This window comes from Lissotriton helveticus, chromosome 4_1 (genome assembly GCF_964261635.1).
Source record: "Lissotriton helveticus chromosome 4_1, aLisHel1.1, whole genome shotgun sequence".
NCBI lineage: Eukaryota > Metazoa > Chordata > Amphibia > Caudata > Salamandridae > Lissotriton > Lissotriton helveticus.
In genome coordinates this window covers 827234692-827254784 of record NC_136063.1, presented here as the reverse complement: position 1 = coordinate 827254784, position 20093 = coordinate 827234692, and positions in this window count along the sequence as shown.

The window sequence follows — 20093 nt, the reverse complement described above, 5'->3', positions numbered from 1 at the left end:
GTACCTGGACTATTCTTCCAGGCTCCAGGTCCTCTTGCCTACCCTGATGGGCTGCCATTGACTGTGTGGTGAGGAACAGCCACTCAGGCAACCCTGAACTCCCCATGTGAGACCAGAGCTCTACCTCCTTCCAGGTGGTATGCTCAAGGTCATTACCCAGCAGACAATTCATAGACATGGATGGACTCACAGCTACCCTCAAGGAACCTGAAACTCTCCATTCAAATGAAACCAGTGCCACTGGGTAGTTGCTCTCATGGTTGTCACATTAGGGACTACCTTATATAAAAACCCCAGATGATACCTGATGGTTGTCATTCTGGCTACTGTGTCTATCAGCCTCTGCCCATTGACGGCGACCCACTGACTGTACTTCCTACTATTGTCAGGCATGTGTGTTCCCTGCACCATCTCACCATCACAAAGGGATAGTAGGGTACCTCTAAAATGTCCCCAGAACTGTCTGGGACCATCTCCTCCCCAAGCCCTACACTAGTTTACCCCAGTGATTGCCCACCTGTGGGGGGATGTGCCTGCTTGGAACACTTGGCATCTCACTTGAAGTGCCCTGCCAGCTGACAATCAAAATACTTCAGGGTGCCTTCCCTGCAGACCTCCATACTTACTACAGAGGGGTGGGTAGCTCGTTGTGTGGGGACAGGCCAGTCCTATTCTGGTGCACGTGTCAGCTCGTCCCTCCCATCCTGCACAGGATGACCCATCAGGATGTTAATGGCACCTCAGGATGTGAATCACCCATCAGACACACCTCAGCTCTCTTTGTGTGTGACTGTCTAGAGGGAATGCACAAAGCTCAGCTGCTACCCTCCCCCTACATGTATTCAAAGGCAGGCAGAGACACAGAATTGCTGAACTAAGACAATGCCAACTTTCTAAAAGTGTAATTTTCAGACTTGCAACTTAAAATCCAACTTTACCAATCACCCATCAGACACACCTCAGCTCTCTTTGTGTGTGACTGTCTAGAGGGAATGCACAAAGCCCAGCTGCTACCCTCCCCCTACATGTATTCAAAGGCAGGCAGAGACACAGAATTGCTGAACTAAGACAATGCCAACTTTCTAAAAGTGTAATTTTCAGACTTACAACTTAAAATCCAACTTTACCATAAAAGTGTGTTTTAAATTATGAGTACAAAGACACTAAACTCAAAATATCTATCTTTTCCCCAATTGAAATTTACACCTATAAAATTGTATACGGTAATCTCAATGATAACCTATGGGAGAGATAGACTTTGCAATAGTGAAAAACTAATTTACAAGTTTTTCACTACCTGGGCATGTAAAACTTAAAAGTACATGTCCACTTTTTTTTAATACAGTGCACCCTGGCCTTGGGGCTTTCCACTGCCTACCTTGGGTGTGACTTATATGCATTGAAAAGGAAGGTTTGGGCCTGGTAAGAGGATTAACTTGACAGGTCAAAATGGCAATTTAAAACTATACACACAGTCTCTGCAATGACAGGCCTAAGCGATGTTTAAAAGGCTACTGAAGTGGGTGGCACTGCCAGTGCTACAGGCAAACTAGCAGCAGGTAATGCACTTTACTAGGGACTCATAATTAAATTAAATATGGCAATTGTGAATAAGCCAATGTTATGGCATTTTGAGTACAGAGCGCATGCATTTCAGCACCGGTCAGCAGTGGTAAAGTGCCCAGAGTTTTAAAGCCAGCAAAAATGATGTCAGCAGAACAGGTAAGAAGGCAAAAAAGTCTGGGGAAACCATGCCAAGGATGCCAGGTCTAACAAGGTATCTTTCCAAAATATCTGGATACATGGATGACTTGTTATGCGAATATATTGAAGCCTTGTCATACTAGGATAGACAGTCAAAGCATGAAGTATCACTTCTGTAGACGTCTTCAACACCAGGTACAGATCACAGCAGTTGTGCCACTTATTGCTTTGTACATTTGCAGCATGCAGATAGTTACCTGACAGTAAAAGCTATGAGTCCCAGCACAGCTCTATAAATAGTCCTTTCATTGTGTATCTAGTTTTCAAAGACAATGACCTGGGACCCCAAAATGTTCCTGAGGCTGGATCCTTGTGTGAGTCTTTTGAACTAGACATCATCTGACAAGCCCTTCCAACACTTCTACTGAGGGACTTGTGTCTGTAGCCAACACCATATTGGAGAGGGTTATTAGTGGGTTTAAAAGCTACTAGAACAGCAGGTACTCCATTAATGTTGTGGCACAAAAATGTGTTGCAGTACCTATCTCAAGCATAAACAAAATGTACATGATTTTCAAACAGGAGCAAACAAATTAGCAGCAGTTACCAATTAAAAACACAAACATGACATTGCCACTCTACTAACCATGTAAAAAACAGAAACACTGTTTATTGGAAACTCTGGCCCACATTTATCATAGTGTTACATTGTCCTTGAGCCATGCAAGGGGGGCAAGGGTGAGGCAACATTAAGTCAGATTTATCAAGCCACACATGGCCAACTTGAATCGCCCATCATTGCCTGATGAATCAGGAGTAAGGAAAAGCAGCATAAATTGCTACCTTGAGTTAATCTGCCCCCGGGAGGCGTTCCGTGTGTGGAGCGTGGGTGTTCTCATGCATCCACCCATGGATTTAGCGCATTCCCAGATTTACCATTAGTTGTTGACCTAGGAATCTGTTAAATTGCTACGTCTCCCCAGCAGAGGAATATTAAGGAGGCATATCTTTATTTCTCCTCGTTTCTTCTTTTTATGTGTGCTACATTCTGCAGCACACGTAGAAAGAGGGAAATGCCCCTGAGGATTATTGTGCAAAAACAATCCTTCCTGTAACACAGGCACCTTTGCACCATGACGCAAGGGTGTCTGCGCTGGCGCTAGGCAGCCAAAAGTGCTCTGGAGCAAAGAAAGGACAGAAATGTGCAGCAAAATGCCAACTGCGACACATTCCTGCCCTTTCCCTTTTATGCAATGCAGCAAGGTGGCTTTCTCTGTTGGGCTATGTGAATGTTTGATCAATATGGCCCTGTATCTACAATAGATATGCATTTCTATGTGGGAAATTTTGCTGCTTCATGCAAGCTAGCGGGGGAAACTAGGGATTCGTCAGTGGAAGCAGCTTTCTACCAGGACTCAGAGGGGTAGATTTACAAAACTGTCTCACAGTGAGGCATCGCATGTCACCTTGCTGCACTGCATGACAGGGAAATTGCAGGAATGTGCCGTATTTAAATCATTACAGCACATTCCTAGTGTTTCCCCTGCTCTGGCACCCTTTTGACAGCCTAGCGTCAATGCAGGCAACCTTGCACTGTGGTGCAAGGGTGCCTCTGTTGCATGCAGGATTGTTTTTGTGCAGGAAGGCAGCTTCCTGCACATAAACAATACAGAGAGTCGTATTCCTTTATGTGTGCTGCGGAATGTATCACACATAGAGAGAGGAAGCAGCCAGGAGAAATAAAGATATTTCTCCTCGTTATTCCTCACCAGTGCAGGCATATATATTTTGGTGCATTCCCAGGTTTATGAATTCCGGTAAATCTGGGAGTGCACCATAATCCATGGGAGTTGCTTGGGAACCCAAGTAGTGTTCATTGAACGCCTTCCCAGGGCAGTGTCAGGCAATGCAGCTATTTGCACTGCTTTGCTTTATTCCAGATTTATGGAGCCACTCAGGGCCTTGCAAAGTAGCCTTCATGGTTTCATAAATCTCACTTGAGGTTTGCGTCGCGCATGTACCACATTCTGTGGTGCAAATGCTAGGCAGGCCAGGTCATAAATATGCCCCAGAATGTTTGTGCTTTTAGGAACTCAGCCAAGGCCCACATCATGAATCTGGCTTTTCTTTCTTTCATGCAGCTCAGCTACTGGAATACCTTCGCTATCTCAAAAGGAATCAGGCTTGGCCAACGTGAAAAGGTGACAGGCAGGGGATTTAACATGCTCCACAGTACCATGGACTCCCGAAGCCTCCAACAATAAGGAGACATCTCAGTAAGGGAAACTAGGTAGTGCTAAGATATGCAACAACTTATCACTAAAAAGTAAATTCTGATGCCTTAAGAAGCAAAACTAAACATCCCATGAGAAACTAAGAACTGATAAATGTGCAGCCATTAACCAAACAAAGAATGTTGTAGCCGTTGTGCCATTACATTGCAGAATAGAGCCGCAGCATGAGTCAAGGACATTGTTGCTGTTAGAAGGGAGTCTCTAGTTGGCAATGGTTTGCACCTTTGTCGAAATAGGGGCCCCTGCTTCTAGTCAGGGTAAGGGGCTACACTTCTAAAATAACCCCTGCTCACCCCCTTGTTAGCTTGGCACGAGCAGACAGGTTTATCTCAGAGGCAGTATGTAAAGCATTTGTGTACACATACAGTAATACAGTGAAAACACTACAAATGGACACCACACCAGTTTTGAAAAAATAAGTAATCTTTACTAGACTTAATACAAGACCAAACAGCAAAAATCCACAATACAGTAATCAAAAATAAGACTTAAAATTAGATAAATAGCTTAGTTCAATGTAGATGGTAAATGCAACACTTTACTCTCAAAGTACCTTGGATGCATCATGCAATACAAACAAAAGGGTCGCAGGGAACTTGATGCACCGTTCCTACACTCAGAGGAGTAGATGCCACGGTTCATTACATGCAGCGCAGGGGAGGTGATGCGCCGCTTCCTTACAGTGTGGGGAGTTGATGCGTCGTTTCTTACTGCGGACCTGTTGACGATGCGACAAGATGGTGCCTCAATGCAATGTGACGATCTGGTGTGATGCGACAAAATGGCGTCCTGGATGCGATGCAACAATGGGGATGCAATGTGTGCACACCCGACGTGTATTTATGCATACAATTCAAACAAGTTTATTAATACATGTATAAGCTAGGCTACGTTTGACGGTGAATGACAACCGTCTATAGTGTTTTTGAATAACTTGTAGTTTCATCCTTCTATGTCACTGAATTTCTCTTTTCCTTCACTAACAACACTGAGCACCCCCTTTCTTAGCATGCTTCCCCCTTGGAGCAACCTTCATTTACGCTCTGTGAATATTAATTGAACCTTAACTGTTCAAATCAGCACATTAAATTATCAGTTGAATATAATCTTTAGTCTGTAGTCTATGTATCTCTAATTTTCATTTGATGGTTAAATATTTGACTAAAGACTTAAGGAGTTTGTATAACCATGCCTGTTCAGTAACTCCTATTAACAAAAAGAATAGATATAACTATGTTATTTGACTGAATGTCCTTGTGAATAGGGTTCTAGGACCACTGTTTTTTGTATTACTCTATTCTATGAGGGCTCAGGTCAGTGAAAGGATATCTCCACCCCCTACTCTCTATTCTATGAGGGCTCAGGTCAGTGAAAGGAAATCTACCCCCTACTCTCTAGTCAATGCAAGCCCTGTTCAGCCCAGCCCTGACCCTTCAGACTGATGGAGCCCAGGCCCTCTCCAGCCCCCTGTCACTCACAAACCAGACATGGAATACACAAACCTAGCAGAGACATACTGGATGGTTAGGCAAGAAAATATCTACTTTCTCAAAGTGATATTTTCAAACACAGAATGTAAAAATCACCTTCACTAAAAGATGACATTCTGAGTTCAGGCATACTAAACTCGAATTTCTACCTGGTTCCCTGGTTCAGTTAGGATTATAAAATGTTATAATCAAGCTGCCCATTCTGGCCTATGGGAACAGGTCACCTTGCACTAGTGAAAAACAAAATTGGCTGTAATTCACTATCAGGGCATGTCACCCACACAAGGGCATGTCATACCTTTAACATACAATGCACCCTGCCCATGGGGGTACCTTGGCAGGGTACATTGTATGTTCACCCTGCCATGGTACACATACAATGCACCCTGCCTTAGGGGTGACTAACATGTAGCAAATGGAAGGATTAGGGACTGCCACGTGTGTGCACTTGCCAAGTCGATGTGCCAGTCCCAGACTGCACCCAGGCTCTGCAATGGCAGGCCTCAGCCATATTTTACAAGCTGAATCTGTGGGTGGCACAACCAGTGCAGCAAGCCCACCAGCAGCATTTGATTTACAGGCCCCGGGCACACATGGTGCACTGTACTAGGGTCTGACAAGTAAATCAAATAGCCAATCATGGAGTCACTAATTCATTACAACAATTTACAATAGAGTATATGCACTTTAGCACTGATCATCAGTGAAAAAATGCCCAGAGCAACAGGTCAGAGAAAATACAGGAGGAAGGCAAAAAGTTCAGGGATGACCCAGCAAAAAGGGCCAAGTCCAACAGTTGACAAATGCATATTGACATTATATTGTGGCATTGCAATCTGAAATCAAGGTCTCTGCAGTCTTTAGATATAGAACAACATTTAAAACACAGTGGGGCGCATCTACATGCCCTATACGCCACTGGAGCATCACTTTTTTTGACGCACCGGTGGCGTGGCTCCAATTCCCATATTTACGCTAAACAACTTAATGTGGCCTGACGCCTTCGTGTAAATATGCCCCTATCGGCTGCAGTCCTCTGCGGCAAAGGGACGTTCAATGAGTGTTGCAGTGGAATTTCCACCGCGGCAACACCCATTGCTTTTTGATGCTGCCCCATATTTACAAGGATGAGGCAGCGCCAAACACAAACGTCAGGGAATATTTGATCTTAGCATGGGAATACGAGGAGAAATTATAGATTTTGTCTTGTGTTTTGCTCTTTGTATGTGTGCTGAATTCTGCAGCACACATAGAAAGAACAAAGCACCATGATTGGTTGTTTTTGTGCAGGAAGGTGTCCCTTCCTGCACATAAGCAATTGCCCCGGCGGCAGAGGGACCCTGGCAACATATTGAAAAGGATAGTGGAAGGATGCTTTGAAGCTCATTGTGAGTGTGTAGACCAAAGTTATGGATTAACACTGACTACATTTTGCATTAACCACATGAGCACATCGCTGCAGCACTAACACATGCATAAGCTTCTGTGGCTAACAATTACAAAGGTATTTTGCAGTGCTCAACTACTGATCGCACAGGAAGAGAGTGAGATACGATGTTCTTGTTTGCAATGTTTCACAAGATTGCACCTGAAGTGGGAAGAATATGCTGTTTTGCTAATGTAATCAACTACACTAGGAGGGAGTTGTTACATGTGTAATGAATTCACAACTGTCTTCTTCGCTTAAGAACCAAGCTGTTGGGGAATTTTTCATTGCTGAGAAAGGGTATATCTATCTGTGATTAGAGTTTATGTGCCAGACATTGCTTAAGTATCAGCTCAATGTGTGTCAGCGAGGTGAATAAACACTGCTCTCAAAGAACAATTCTGCTAAATAATTTTATTTAAGAACTCGGGATCGAAACACATGGGGGAACTCATTTTCATTCATCCACTCATAAATGTACACACAGTCCCAGCCACCCATCCACTTGCACACTCATTCAGACCTGTCCATTCACAAGGATGCATCCAAACACCTCTCCATTTGCAAGCACATTCACATAGACACACACAACAATTCACAGCATGCACATGCAAATACACAGAAATTCATAGAAACACACATGCACCCACAATCAACTAGCACTTACCAGGCCATGGCGTTGGCCCTGGTGTGTGGGAAGGGCAAGCACAAAAGCCTTAGAAGTTGCTGGTGACCTTGAGGATGGAAGTGAGTCATGGAGGATCTTGGCACCTCCTTTCATTGGTTGCCCTTATCATGGTCAACCCATGGGAGGAGGACCTTCCCATAACCTGTTACAGAGTGAGGTGGGGTCAGTTAGACTTGATGATGCCCCACTCCACTCAATGACAAGGTGTTAGAAAGGGGATTTCTGGTTGGCTAAGGCTTGCGCCAAAGCCAGGCAGAAACCACCACTCTAGTCAGGGCAAGGGAGTTACACGCCAAAGATAACCCCTGCTCACCCCTTTGGTAGCTTGGCACGAGCAGTCAGGTTTATCCCGGAGGCAATGTGTAAAGCATTTGCGCACGCACACAGGAACAACATCCCAGGCACACTACAAAAGAAACTCCACACAAGGTTATATGAAAATAGCCTTTGTATTCTCATAACACATTAGAATACTAAACACATAAGATACACTGTGCCAACTGGCCCTGGGCAATATTTACAAGGGATTGTGTACACCTGACAGGGCCACATGGACCACTGTCAGAACCATCACAAAGGGAACTTAGTAAAAGTAAATCAGATCATAAACTTACAACCAGTAACCACTGGTAATCACTGTACTCCACCTCAACCTGTAACATAAACTACATTATGCACAGTCACATCAGGCGCAAATTACATTCTGCGCCAACCTCACCAGCATAAACACATTGTGCAATCTCCTAAATAGTCTAAACACATTAGACCCTACCTCCTAAGTATAACTCACATTAGGGGCGTACCTCACACAGTGAAACATAATCTCACTAGCATAACCATATGAAATGCAAAGCAACCTCATAATCATCAACCATATGTAGAGGTATCAAACAGGGTGCGTAAAAACTATACTCAATACATTTCCTAGCACCACATCATATTAGCGCATAAATCACAGTAGGGCCTCTCATCCTATAAATCTACCAGTCCCCCTGGCCAACTGGCCATCTCAGAAAAGGGGGCTCAAATGCCCTGTGTCTAGAATGTCAGGGCGCGCTGCCACAGCAGCGGAATCCAATTGCGCCACTGGGCAAACCTAAACTTTGCAGCTGGCACTAAGTGCTGCGCAGCTGAGTCAGGGGCAAAGGAGTGCAACTCACTCCTAACTCACACATGCCCCCAAAGTCAAGAATTGCGACCTAAACTGTGCAGCTGCCCACTACTTGCTGGGCAGCTGGGAACCTACAAATGAGGCCTGGCACCACTGTGCCGTTTCTGTCCCTCTCAGGGACTCTTTCCAGAATGGCAAGAACGCGGGCACCACTGTGCCACACCATGGGGGCAGACATGGGCCCCTCTGGGCCCTCTAGAAAATGCTTATGCCCATCGTTGGAGCCCGCAGGCTCAGAAACAAAACATGCCCCACGCTGGAGCCTCCAGGGCTCTGATCAAAGTATGCAATCGGTGGAGCCATCTAGGCTCTGAAAAATGAATGCACCCGCCAGGAAGAACTTGCCCCCAAAACGTGAAGCGCACTGGCGCTTGGAATAAACTTGCCCATGAAGTTGGAGCGGCCCGGTTCCACCTGGGGCCGCTCTAAATGCCACAAACATACTGTCGCTCAGGCACCAACACTTGGCCGCACGGAGCACCCCCAGCCCTTTCTCGCTCACCGGGCTTCTCGCGGGGGAACTTCTCCTCATGGCAACGACAGCACCTCTCTGGCGGGGCTTCCCTGAACTCCTGGGAGCCCCACGCTGCCTGCCATCTTCACCCGGGCCCCCTCCTGGGACCCGGGGCTTTCCTGGACTCCGGCTGCCACCCTCTGGTCTTGCTGGCACCCGTGGGGCTCTCCCTCAGCCTTGGGAGCCCCGCAGAGGAAGGCGCCAGCTTCTCCTCCCAGGCGGCTTTCTGAGGCGTCGTGCACTGGACTTCCTACGAGAAACCGGAAGTCCCGCCCGCAGCCAGGCACAATGCTACCTGACTTCCGATTTCACCGGAATCCTCCTTCCCGGTGCCGTGGCAGTGAGACAAGGGGTGGGCACCCGCTTTATTTTTAAATATAAACACGGGCAAAGTCGCGGGGTGGGCACCCATGCACTATAAGATAACACAAGCTGCCATAATGCAAGGTGGGCACCTGCTCTCAAAATGCAGCTAAACAGCGGGGTGGGCACCCGCTCGATAATGGCATCCCGGGGGAATCTCCAAGGTGGGAGCCTCTTTCCAGGGCAAAGTGCAGCATCGCACAGCGCGGCCCATGCTCCTCCTCAGCTGGGCCATTAAAAGATAGTGCTTCCAGCAGCGCTGGATGAAGCTAAAGTCTTGGGACAAAGGGAATAAAGCCCATAGTCCCCCAAATCCTTAGATAAGGAAATAGAGCAAGAAGGTTCCAGGGCATAGCTGGGCCCAGGGAGGCAGCCTCCTGGCAGGTCCTCCTGGGCCCCAGCAGCAGTACGTCCTGCAGGATCAGCACCCCAAATCAGAACAAATTCATGGGGTCACAGTCCCACCTTTGCAACAGCATTTCCCTTTGTTAAAAAGGTACAGGCAATAGGAGAACCAGAGACAACTGGTTCAGGCGAGCCGCTGAGCACTTTGTTTTGCTCGGCTCCCCTCTTCCATTCACAGGCCAGGCCAGGGACAACAGACACACCACAGGGGGTGAAGCCAGCATTGTGGAGGGAAGGCACAGCCCCATTCAGGTCCCAGGTGCAACTCCTCCCTCCCATCTACATGCAGATCTCCCTATTCACCACTGGGCAGACCCATCCTGGCTCCTGGAGCCAAGCACACCAGCCAGCCCCTGTCAATCACAAGCCAGACATACAATTCACATCAGGCAGGCAGACACTGCACACAGAAATTCCAACGTCTAAAAGTGGCACTTCTCCACTTGTCACAATAAGTCCGCGCACACCATTGCGCAGCATTTAATCTCAAGAGTTTACACATACCAAACTCTCCCCTGCACTCCTCTCACATCAGGAATTACCATGGACACACATATCCCCCATGCATTCCTATGGGAGGGCAGGCCAGTCTCACCACACATACACAGAGAGCACACGCACTTTACACTGGACCACTGTGAAAAAGTGCGCAGAGGGCTAAAATCACCAACACCAGGTTACAGAAACAGGCTAGGAGAACGCAAAATGTTTTGGCCAAGTCCAACACAAGGCTTTATTGATAGACAGCCAGCCCTGGGCACTTCAGGGTTTAAACTTGAATCACCCAGGGCTGACTCTGCTGGTGACCTCACAGGGCTTTAGCATGCTGATAAGGTCACTGCCACCAGAGCTTCAGATGGTCAAAGCTTGCCTTAGGCTGCCACGGGCTTGGTCATTAGCATGTGAAAAGCACCTAGCTGCTTGACCCTAACATAATGATTGTCTGTCAGGTTGACCTTTGCTCAGACTAACAGACACTTATAATGCTTTGGAAAATGTAAAGGGACCGACCCCTGATGCCCATAATAATAAGAGGCTGCCTCTGGTCGCAAGACACAATATGAATGGCACAAACTGCAAAAAAATTCTGTTCTTCTCTTATAAAACAAGCAACAGAAAGAACTGAAGTCATTGCTATCTGAGATGCAAAGAATGTGAGCAGGCATGTGATAGGCTTAGTGATTAAGAACAGCAAATACTACAGTATTATACCAGAAGTAATACCAGCCACTGATCCAAGTGCCTGACCAGAGTAACAGGAATGTTCAACAGCATGAATATGACTTTTCAGTTTATCAATTACAGAGGATATTAGTAATTTTGGATCTGATTCCAATGGCAATTCCCCATTTTTCAATCAGAGGTCTTCTGTGTTCCCTCAGATGGCATTATTCTGATGAGGCCAGTAACAGCAGTTACTTGCCCCATATTAATGAGGGCCACAAAAGTGAGGTATGCTTTCCTTAAGTGTAAGCGGAGATGGTTTACCTAAATTATGGAATTAAAAACCTCTATTTGTCATAATCATTATTGAGTAAGGTCCAGCAAGGCCATGGGTTTGGTCCCATACTAAGGGGCTTCAAAGACCTAGCATGAGAAACAGAGCAATTCAGAGGTTTTAAACATGAGTTTCAGAAGCCATGAGACTTCCTCTACACTATAAACAACTGAAAAGTAATACTGACTGAAGCAGTTAGTACTCTTCAAATATGTTTAATACATGCATAAATATACCACTGACCAAAGAAAAGTGTTGCTACAACAGAAGACAGCTTTAAGAAAAAAAATATATACTCGACTCAAAGCTACAAAATGAGCCTAAAGGCCGGGAAGAAGGCAAAAAGTGAGCCTCAATAAATAACAATTAAAGATACTAAGTTAATTTGTATTTGGTGGGTAGCAAAGGTGGTGAGTGTGGGATTATTAACCATTATCTACCAAACTTTCAAAAAGAAATTGGAAATTTACACCAGTCAGCTTTTGCTTAAGTTACCCTATGTTTTCACAAAGGCTTTCTGAAGTACTTCTGAGAAGCTGAAATAGTCACAGTTATAGAGGAGTAGCTCTAGAATTGCAATGTGAATTCTGGGTTTCTCACAAATGCAAGTATTTTAGCATGTGGAAATATAACATTTCTGATCATATTCAGGGGGGTAATGTGCCTTCCAAAAATTTGGGAATACCAACAAATGCACACATTTGTTTTTAGTTCATTTACTTTCCAAGATACTCCTGTCTGGAACGCCCACTCCACGGCCATGATAAAAGATTTCCTCATGTATTAAATGACACTGTGGTTAATGTACATGTGTTGAAATCCAGCATGCAAATAGCTCCATGTTTAAATAACCCAGTTATAAATTTGAGAAAAAAAAAAAAGCAAGACTAAAAGAATCACAGGGGCATGGGAAAAAGATTTTCGTGGAGCCCACTGTTGGCACTGCAAAAGGCTGAGGTTTTCGACTACCAACAGTGACTGTCTTGATTGCACCTCATGTTTCTTTTTTCCACCGCTTTACACATCCTGTCCCTCTATGTCACTTGATCAAGCGTTTACCGGGCCCAAAATTCTCATTTCTTTGTCTTTTATTATATCCCTTGATGGATCTTGCTCATCGCATTGAGGGGTCAGGAAACTAGGGTATCAACCGTTGGTACCTTACAATGACTAGGAATTGGTAACCAACTTACAGATTTGTAATTACGCTCAAATACATCTTATGCACCAACCCTGTGGGGAAGACATTTATCAGACTCAAATTACATAGGCATTACATAGTTTCAATGAAACTTTATAATGAGTAAGTAAGTAAAGAGACTTTATTCGTTTTTAGTTCAAACCATAAAAGTACATGAGTAATATAGACAATTTAAAACACTTAAGACATACAATAATTACAAAACATGAGTGATAAAGTGCAAAAGTGCAGTATACAACAGATTCCATACATAGGAAATTCATATAAAAAAGACAATCAAGTCAATAAATGTACCATCATTGATCCAAACAATTTCTCAGCTTAATAGACAGTTTTAAAAATTCAGTTACTTGAAGAATACTATCACTGTGCAAAAGTTGCAAATACAGTAATGCCGGTCTGATCTGATTAAAATTAAGTTTCTTCAAAAGATTTACCAGAAAGCGTTTACGAGGATATTCATAAAATTTACATAAAAATATAAAATGCTGCATATCCTGTAGAGACTTACCGTCGCAGCCACAGGGTGCAGTAAGTGTAATAAAAACATCATTTTTTGGCCTAAACAGCAGATGGTGAAAAAGATTTAATCTGAACCTTGTTAGCAGGAACTTCTCACGTGAGGACAGCGAGCCCAATAAATAAGGCTCCATTGTATCACATGTTTTTAAAATAGCAAATTTTCTTACACTGGGTTTCAGGAGCTCCTCACCTTCTCTTTTGAGCTTTCTGTCCATAAGGAATGCGCGCTTAACTGCCTCCACATCACCCTTTACAATCCTGCTCGGATCCTCAAAAAGTTCCAGATGACCAAGCCGTAAAAAGTTTGATTTCAAATCTTTTAACCAGGGTGTGCCCATTGCCTATTGTTGAGACAGGTAATCTCTCACAATCAGGTGAGTCAGTGGTATATCCTCATTCACAATTTTAGCCAGCAAGTCAACGGGCGTAGTGAGAAAATATCACATAAATATTGCGCCCCTAACTCCTCATGTACTACAAAATTGGATGTGCCTGCAGGAACACATAAAAGACGTTTCATAAAGGAGTTTTCAGCAATCTGTAGTTGCTCACCGGCCACATAGCCCCATATTTCACTGCCATAGACGGCAGTTGCCACAGATTTTGCATTATGCAGTTTTAACATGGCATTGTTAGGTTTTTTCCCCAGTTTTGTTGCGAAGTTAAAAATTTTGGCATTCACCCTTACCAGTTCCCTTTTCTTTTTTTCAAGGTGTGGACCCCAACTAAGTTTGGAGTAAAAAAGGACCCCAAGATACGAGAATGATTTTGAAATGGGGATAGCTACATCATCTATTTTAAATAAGAAGTTCCTTCTTGGTTGTTGGCCAACTTGCATAATGAAGGATTTAGAGTTGTTGACCAAGAGGTCTCGGTCCGTCATAAATATCTTAAAAGCATTTAATAAGGCTTGAAGACCTCTCTCTGTTCTAGATATTAAAACCGCATCATCTGCGTATAAAAGAACCGGAATACCTCGCCCGCCTACTCTGGGACAGTCGGCCGTTACATTCTGCAATACGCTATTGAGCTCATTGATATAGATATTAAAAAGAAAGGGGGCGAGAATGCATCCTTGACGCACACCCTTCCTTATGTTAAAATTACCAGTTACGCACAAATCCTCAGAATATCTGACATTAGCACTGGTATTGCTATGTAAATCAACAAGAAAGTTGACAATCCCACTGTCCACACCCTTGTCCCTCATGGACTGCCACAGCTTTCCCCTATTGACACAGTCGAAAGCTGATGACAAATCCATGAAGGCAAGGTGGACAGTACCCTTTTGAGCAACAGTGTACTTGCTTAGTATTAAAAAGAGGCTGAGGCATTGTGTAATAGTAGAGCGGCCACTGCAGAAGCCATACTGAGAAATGGACAAAATACCATTTTCCAGCGCCCAATCAGAAAGTCTCTGCAGTAGGATTCTGCCCACTATTTTGACCATGGAATCAATAAAAGAAATAGGTCTGTAACAGAGGGGGCTACCCTTGTCCCCTTTCTTAAAAACAGGGACAATCATCGAGACCCCCCATGACTGCAGACAGCCAATTTTGGCAGCTGCATTAAAGACTGATTCCAAAATGGGAGCCCAGAAGCCGGGCTCTGATTTATATAAATCTGGCGGAATCCCATCCGGTCCTGGTGCTTTCCCAGCATTAAGCCCCACTATTCCTTCAATGACCTCACCTCTTTTAAACCTAATAGGGTCACCGCTATTGCAAGGAGCGAGACTAATATTATCACTCGTCGTACAACAATACAGTTGCGTGAAGTGTGCTCCCCATTCCTCCTTTGTTATGCAGCATTCCAAACCGTCCCCTGGATCCTGGACCAAAAAGAGTCTTTTTACTACCGCCCAGAATCTACTGCTACACTTTAAAGTAGAGGGGTCAAAAATCTCACTCCATGCCGCTTCTCTTAAAGATTCCTTGCGTCTATTAATAACGGATTTATATTCTTTCCTACACTGTTGAATATTCTCTTTTATTCTGGGATTTGCTGCCAGGGCCATCCTTAGATTACGTGAAGCCCTAGAGCAGTCGTGATTGAACCACCTGGGTCCCCCTATCTCTTTATGCTTTACTGGGGCTGACATCAACTGAGACACCTTATCTGAAATATTTTGAAAAGCACTTAGAACCTGGCTTGGTTCCGTCCCTTCTCTTGTACATTTTGCGATTTCCTCGATACAACTGGCCTTAATATCTTTATACAATAAATCAGGTGTGATCATAGACCATTTAAGTCGCCGTCTACCGTCAGTAGTACTCAGCCTACCAGTAGTACAATTCCGTTCTTCCTTGCCTACCCATGGACCCTTCAAATATACAGTCAGTGGATTATGATCACTAAATTCACTGTGTTCAATAGTGAAGGAGTCCACAAAGGTCTGCATTGACACAGAGAGTAAGAAGTAATCAATAAAGGTGCCCTTCCCATGACCCTTAAAAGTTGGAATCTCAAATCACTTCGAGGAATCCCTCAGTGCCATTGTCAGTGATAAATCCAGGTTATTCAGTAAATCATTAAAAACTTCCCCCTCCACTGTATATTCCAGGTGCAAGCCCTCAAGACGGTCACAATGTAAATCTGAGAGACTTTTAAGCAGGGGTCACCACACGGATGAACATTAAAATCGCCCATAATCATAAGATTATGGAGGCATACCTATATTGAGGTGTTAATAAATGCATTTAATGCTAATATAGAACTCGAAGCTAAGTTATGATTAACCGCATTATAAAAATTTACCAGACCAAGAAAACAGTTTTCTCCATTTAGTACAAAACCAATAATTCCATCATTGCCTGTAAAAACTCTACGTATTTTACAAGAGAGTGCTACAGGAATAAAAGTGACCAGGCCCCCCCTTGGTCTACCTCTGCAAGATGCTGTTGCAGGAACATAGAAAACCTTGTACCCCTCCAGAAAGAAGTCACAATCCAGTAACCAGGTCTCCTGCAGACAGATGATCAGAAACTGCTTAATGTATCTGACCCAGTTGCAATCTGTCATCTTTGTGCCCAATCCCGCAACATTCCAAGAGATTACATTATTACTGGTCAATTTCACATATGAAATCTCCGTGAGACCCATTTCACCAGATTTTTCATTACCTAGATCCAGTGTCTCCTCACGTCAATCACATGCCAGAAAGTAAATCAAATCTATTCTGTGTTTCCACCATAAACCCATTCCTAGTTTGATTATCAACATTGTACAAGTATGGTGCTGACAAAACAGGAGTCTGTGATTGGAACAGTGGCCTATAGTTCCTGTGTTTAGGCGGGACTTTAATCAGGTGGGTATAAAAATATCCTAATGGGCGGACACATATGCTGTTCGCAATACACAGTAAAGATGAGGCTCTTAATAAAACTGTTGCCACATGTTGAGGATGTCTGAAATTAACAACAATACAATCCCCAGTATTTTCCCCAGTATTAGGTCTGACAGGCGAGGCCGCTAACTTGTGTGCTGCTAACAGTCCACCTAGTCTATCTACCTCTAGAGCCAGGGTGTCCAGCTTGCTTGCCAGTGGTCTAATTAGCTCCTCCATTTTTCTCACAATTTTCCCTTCTAGGGCGCCAATCAAGAGGGTAAGTTGGTCAATTATTAATATAGTACCACCCTCATTATGTGCCTCAGAAGGACAGGAGCCTATAATCGGGCCATTATCAACTGGTGCAACTATTTCCACTCTTTTTTTGTTATGCTTGCGCCCCGTTTAGGCTGAGATTTTCTACAGTTTCTCACCGGTCTTGGTGCTAACTGTACCTGTTCTGTTTCAGCCTCCTCAATAGTAGTTTCTGGCAGATCTTCCTGTATTTCTGCGTGTACCTGCGCTACGGTTATTATTGCATCCCTATCGTTAATATCAAAGTTATCAGGCACGGCTAGTTCCACTGTTGGGAGAGGCACCTCATCCTGTGACAGGAAAGCATTTCCCCGACCTAAAGAGGCCCTTCTGTCATTATTAATTTGATTAACTTTTTTGACTAAATAATTATCCATAGTACCCAGCCCTACAATGGGTTTATCTGCTTGGCATTTAGACATCACATCAGCTAAGTATAACTCTCAATATAAGGACCAATGCGATGAATTGGAACAGTCGACAAGAATACCAAGCACTTTACACAAATACCCAAGTATCACAAATAAAAAATAAAGTCTCACTTCATTTATTGTAGTCCTTATCTACAGAACCAATGTCTGTGGCCCAGTCCAGGCTCTTCAGGCCTCTGAGGGCCACAGAGGGGAGTCCGTCCGGTTTAAAACGCCTCCGGGCGCGGGAAATTGCGTCGGCGGCTTCTGCCGCTATGCCCCCTGGTGATTGCAGTCCTCCTCACGGCGGCCGCGATGATGAAAGATGCGGCGGCGGGAGGACTGCAGGGCAGGGACACTGCATGGCCGTCGGCGTCCACAACACTCGCAAAAATGCCCCCGCAAGTTTCTGTATTCAGTTTGTCAAACAGCTACTCTAGACAATTAAGCAGTCCGCTGAGCCGATAATCCACTTGTCCATTTGTGTACCGCTTTCCCCCTGAGTAATAAAAGGCATATAAAGCAGTAATCAGAATTTAGTTAGCTCAGTCAAAGCTTAGTATACAGTTACAGATGTAGTATAAAACTCCACACTTTAAATTCTAGAGGAAATAAATCTCAAAGTCCATATAGAAAAGAATATAAAAATCAGGTTTAAGGAGAAATCTGAACTGGGCATCTCAAAGGTATGGTTCAGTCAGGGAGTCCAAGGAAAATCCACTAGGCATGGGGCTTGTGCCACCAGCAAGGGCAGGAGAAAGTTCACAAAGTTCTCTCAGTGGGCATATAGATTCGTCATTGGCAAGGATAGGAGAGAATTGTAAAGCTAGCAAGTCAAGAGAGCCATCAAGCCCATCAGCACGAGCTTGAAGTGCAGTAAAAGCTAAAGGAACAACCGCTCCCCTCTAGGGAAGCGTTCAATAATAAAGTTCAAAAAGTCGGGTGATGACAACGACTGTCACACCATCAATATTCGGCATCCATGAAGTAATCATCCGATCACAAGATGCAGAGTGGCAACATTGGCATCTTTTGCCTTACCGATCATGGGAACACAGGTTAGTCCACAATAACCTATTCATTGCTGAAGCTTCCCGCGTGCTATTAGCAAAAGTTCATGTCACACAGTAGTATCAATATACAATATTGCAATATGTATCGACTTCTTATAAAATGTCATGGGCAAGCACAAGAAAATTACATGAGTGGGAGCTGAAGAAACACATTTTTCACAGACATCATCAGAAAGTGCAGGCTTAAGGAATAAAGTCAAGTTAAAGCATTAAGGAACAGTACCCAATAATTAATATACATAGGTGCATTTCTTTATATAAGCAGGTGTGTTTCAAGTAATACATTTGCCAAGGTAGTCAAGTGTGAGAGATTGTCTCATGAAGTTATTCAATGGTAATTATAACCTACTGCCACATTTGTAAAGTGTATACATGTAGATTATGCACATACATTTATGTAAAATTTTCATTTTAGGAAATATAAGACTCTATTAATATGAATGCTATTTATGGGAAGTTTCAGCTTTCTAACTTGTTGCACATTAGCTTTGCACCAAGTTTTCAGTCAATGGTGCATTGTGATGAGAGTAAAAGAGGATTGTTTACTTAAGCCATTTTGTGCTCCTATTCAGCATGAAAATCCACACAATTGTAAATGAATCTCAATAACGCAACAATGATCAGTTGGCATGTATTAGGGTCTTATTAATTACGTAATTGTAGAGAATACAACGTTATGAGTTTCTTTAATATGATTTTCTATTTTATATGAAATTCAACTGTTAGGCAAGTTAGGCACACAGTACATGATATTCTTCTATTTTTATACGTCTTCTCAAAATCATTTAGATTTTCTAAAACGCGTGCAAGGTGCACACACATTTTACATGTGTGTTTTCATTCTCATGTTAAGTTTATGTGTCGTGCAAAGAATAACGGGTTACTTTTATCCCTTCCTTCTCCCTTTGTCTCTTGTGTTCATACTTTTCTCTTCCTCCTTCCTTCTCCGTTTTTTTCCTTCCCCTCTCCTATTCTGGTTCAATGTCTGATGATGAAAAACGAGTCTCGGTCGCCCAAAATGAGTATTGATTTGGCCCACCTGCACCCGCCGACATAATTTAAGTACTGATAATAGCCAGTGTAATTGTTAAACCAAATTGGGATTGTGTGTGGCCAATTGCAGAACGCTGCTCTGAAAATTGTAGTTCTGTTTTATAGCTGCATTTATTACTGCGCAAACAGCAACACAAGAGATTGACCGTAATAGAAAGCCATAAAGACTACTTATAAACATGCACGTGACGTAGAACTAATCCACCCTGCCTCATTAGAAAGATAAGGCCTGTGGTTTATAGCTGGGTACTGGACAGTGTAGACATGACAGTGAGGAGTCAACATAATACGAGCTACTGAGAATGCAGAATGACGTTTTTTACTTATAGTCGGGTTCAGCTGTAGCATCTCGTTTTATGCTCCAAAGCCGCCATTTTTGTCAACGTTCCACGTGGTTGAGTCACGCTCACGCTGGGGAGGATTTAGTGAATGGGACACAGATTGCGTGAGTGACAATAACATGCTTCGGATTGGAAAGGCGACATATTTGTTTACATTCCCTTTTCCTGATCTTGAGCGCTGCCTGGTAACATATCCTGCCAGCTGAGGGGGCTTTGCAAAGCGTAGGGCTGGTACACGTTACTCAAAAGCAGAAAGAATGCAGACTGCATTACGTTAATGTTAAAGCACAGCGTACA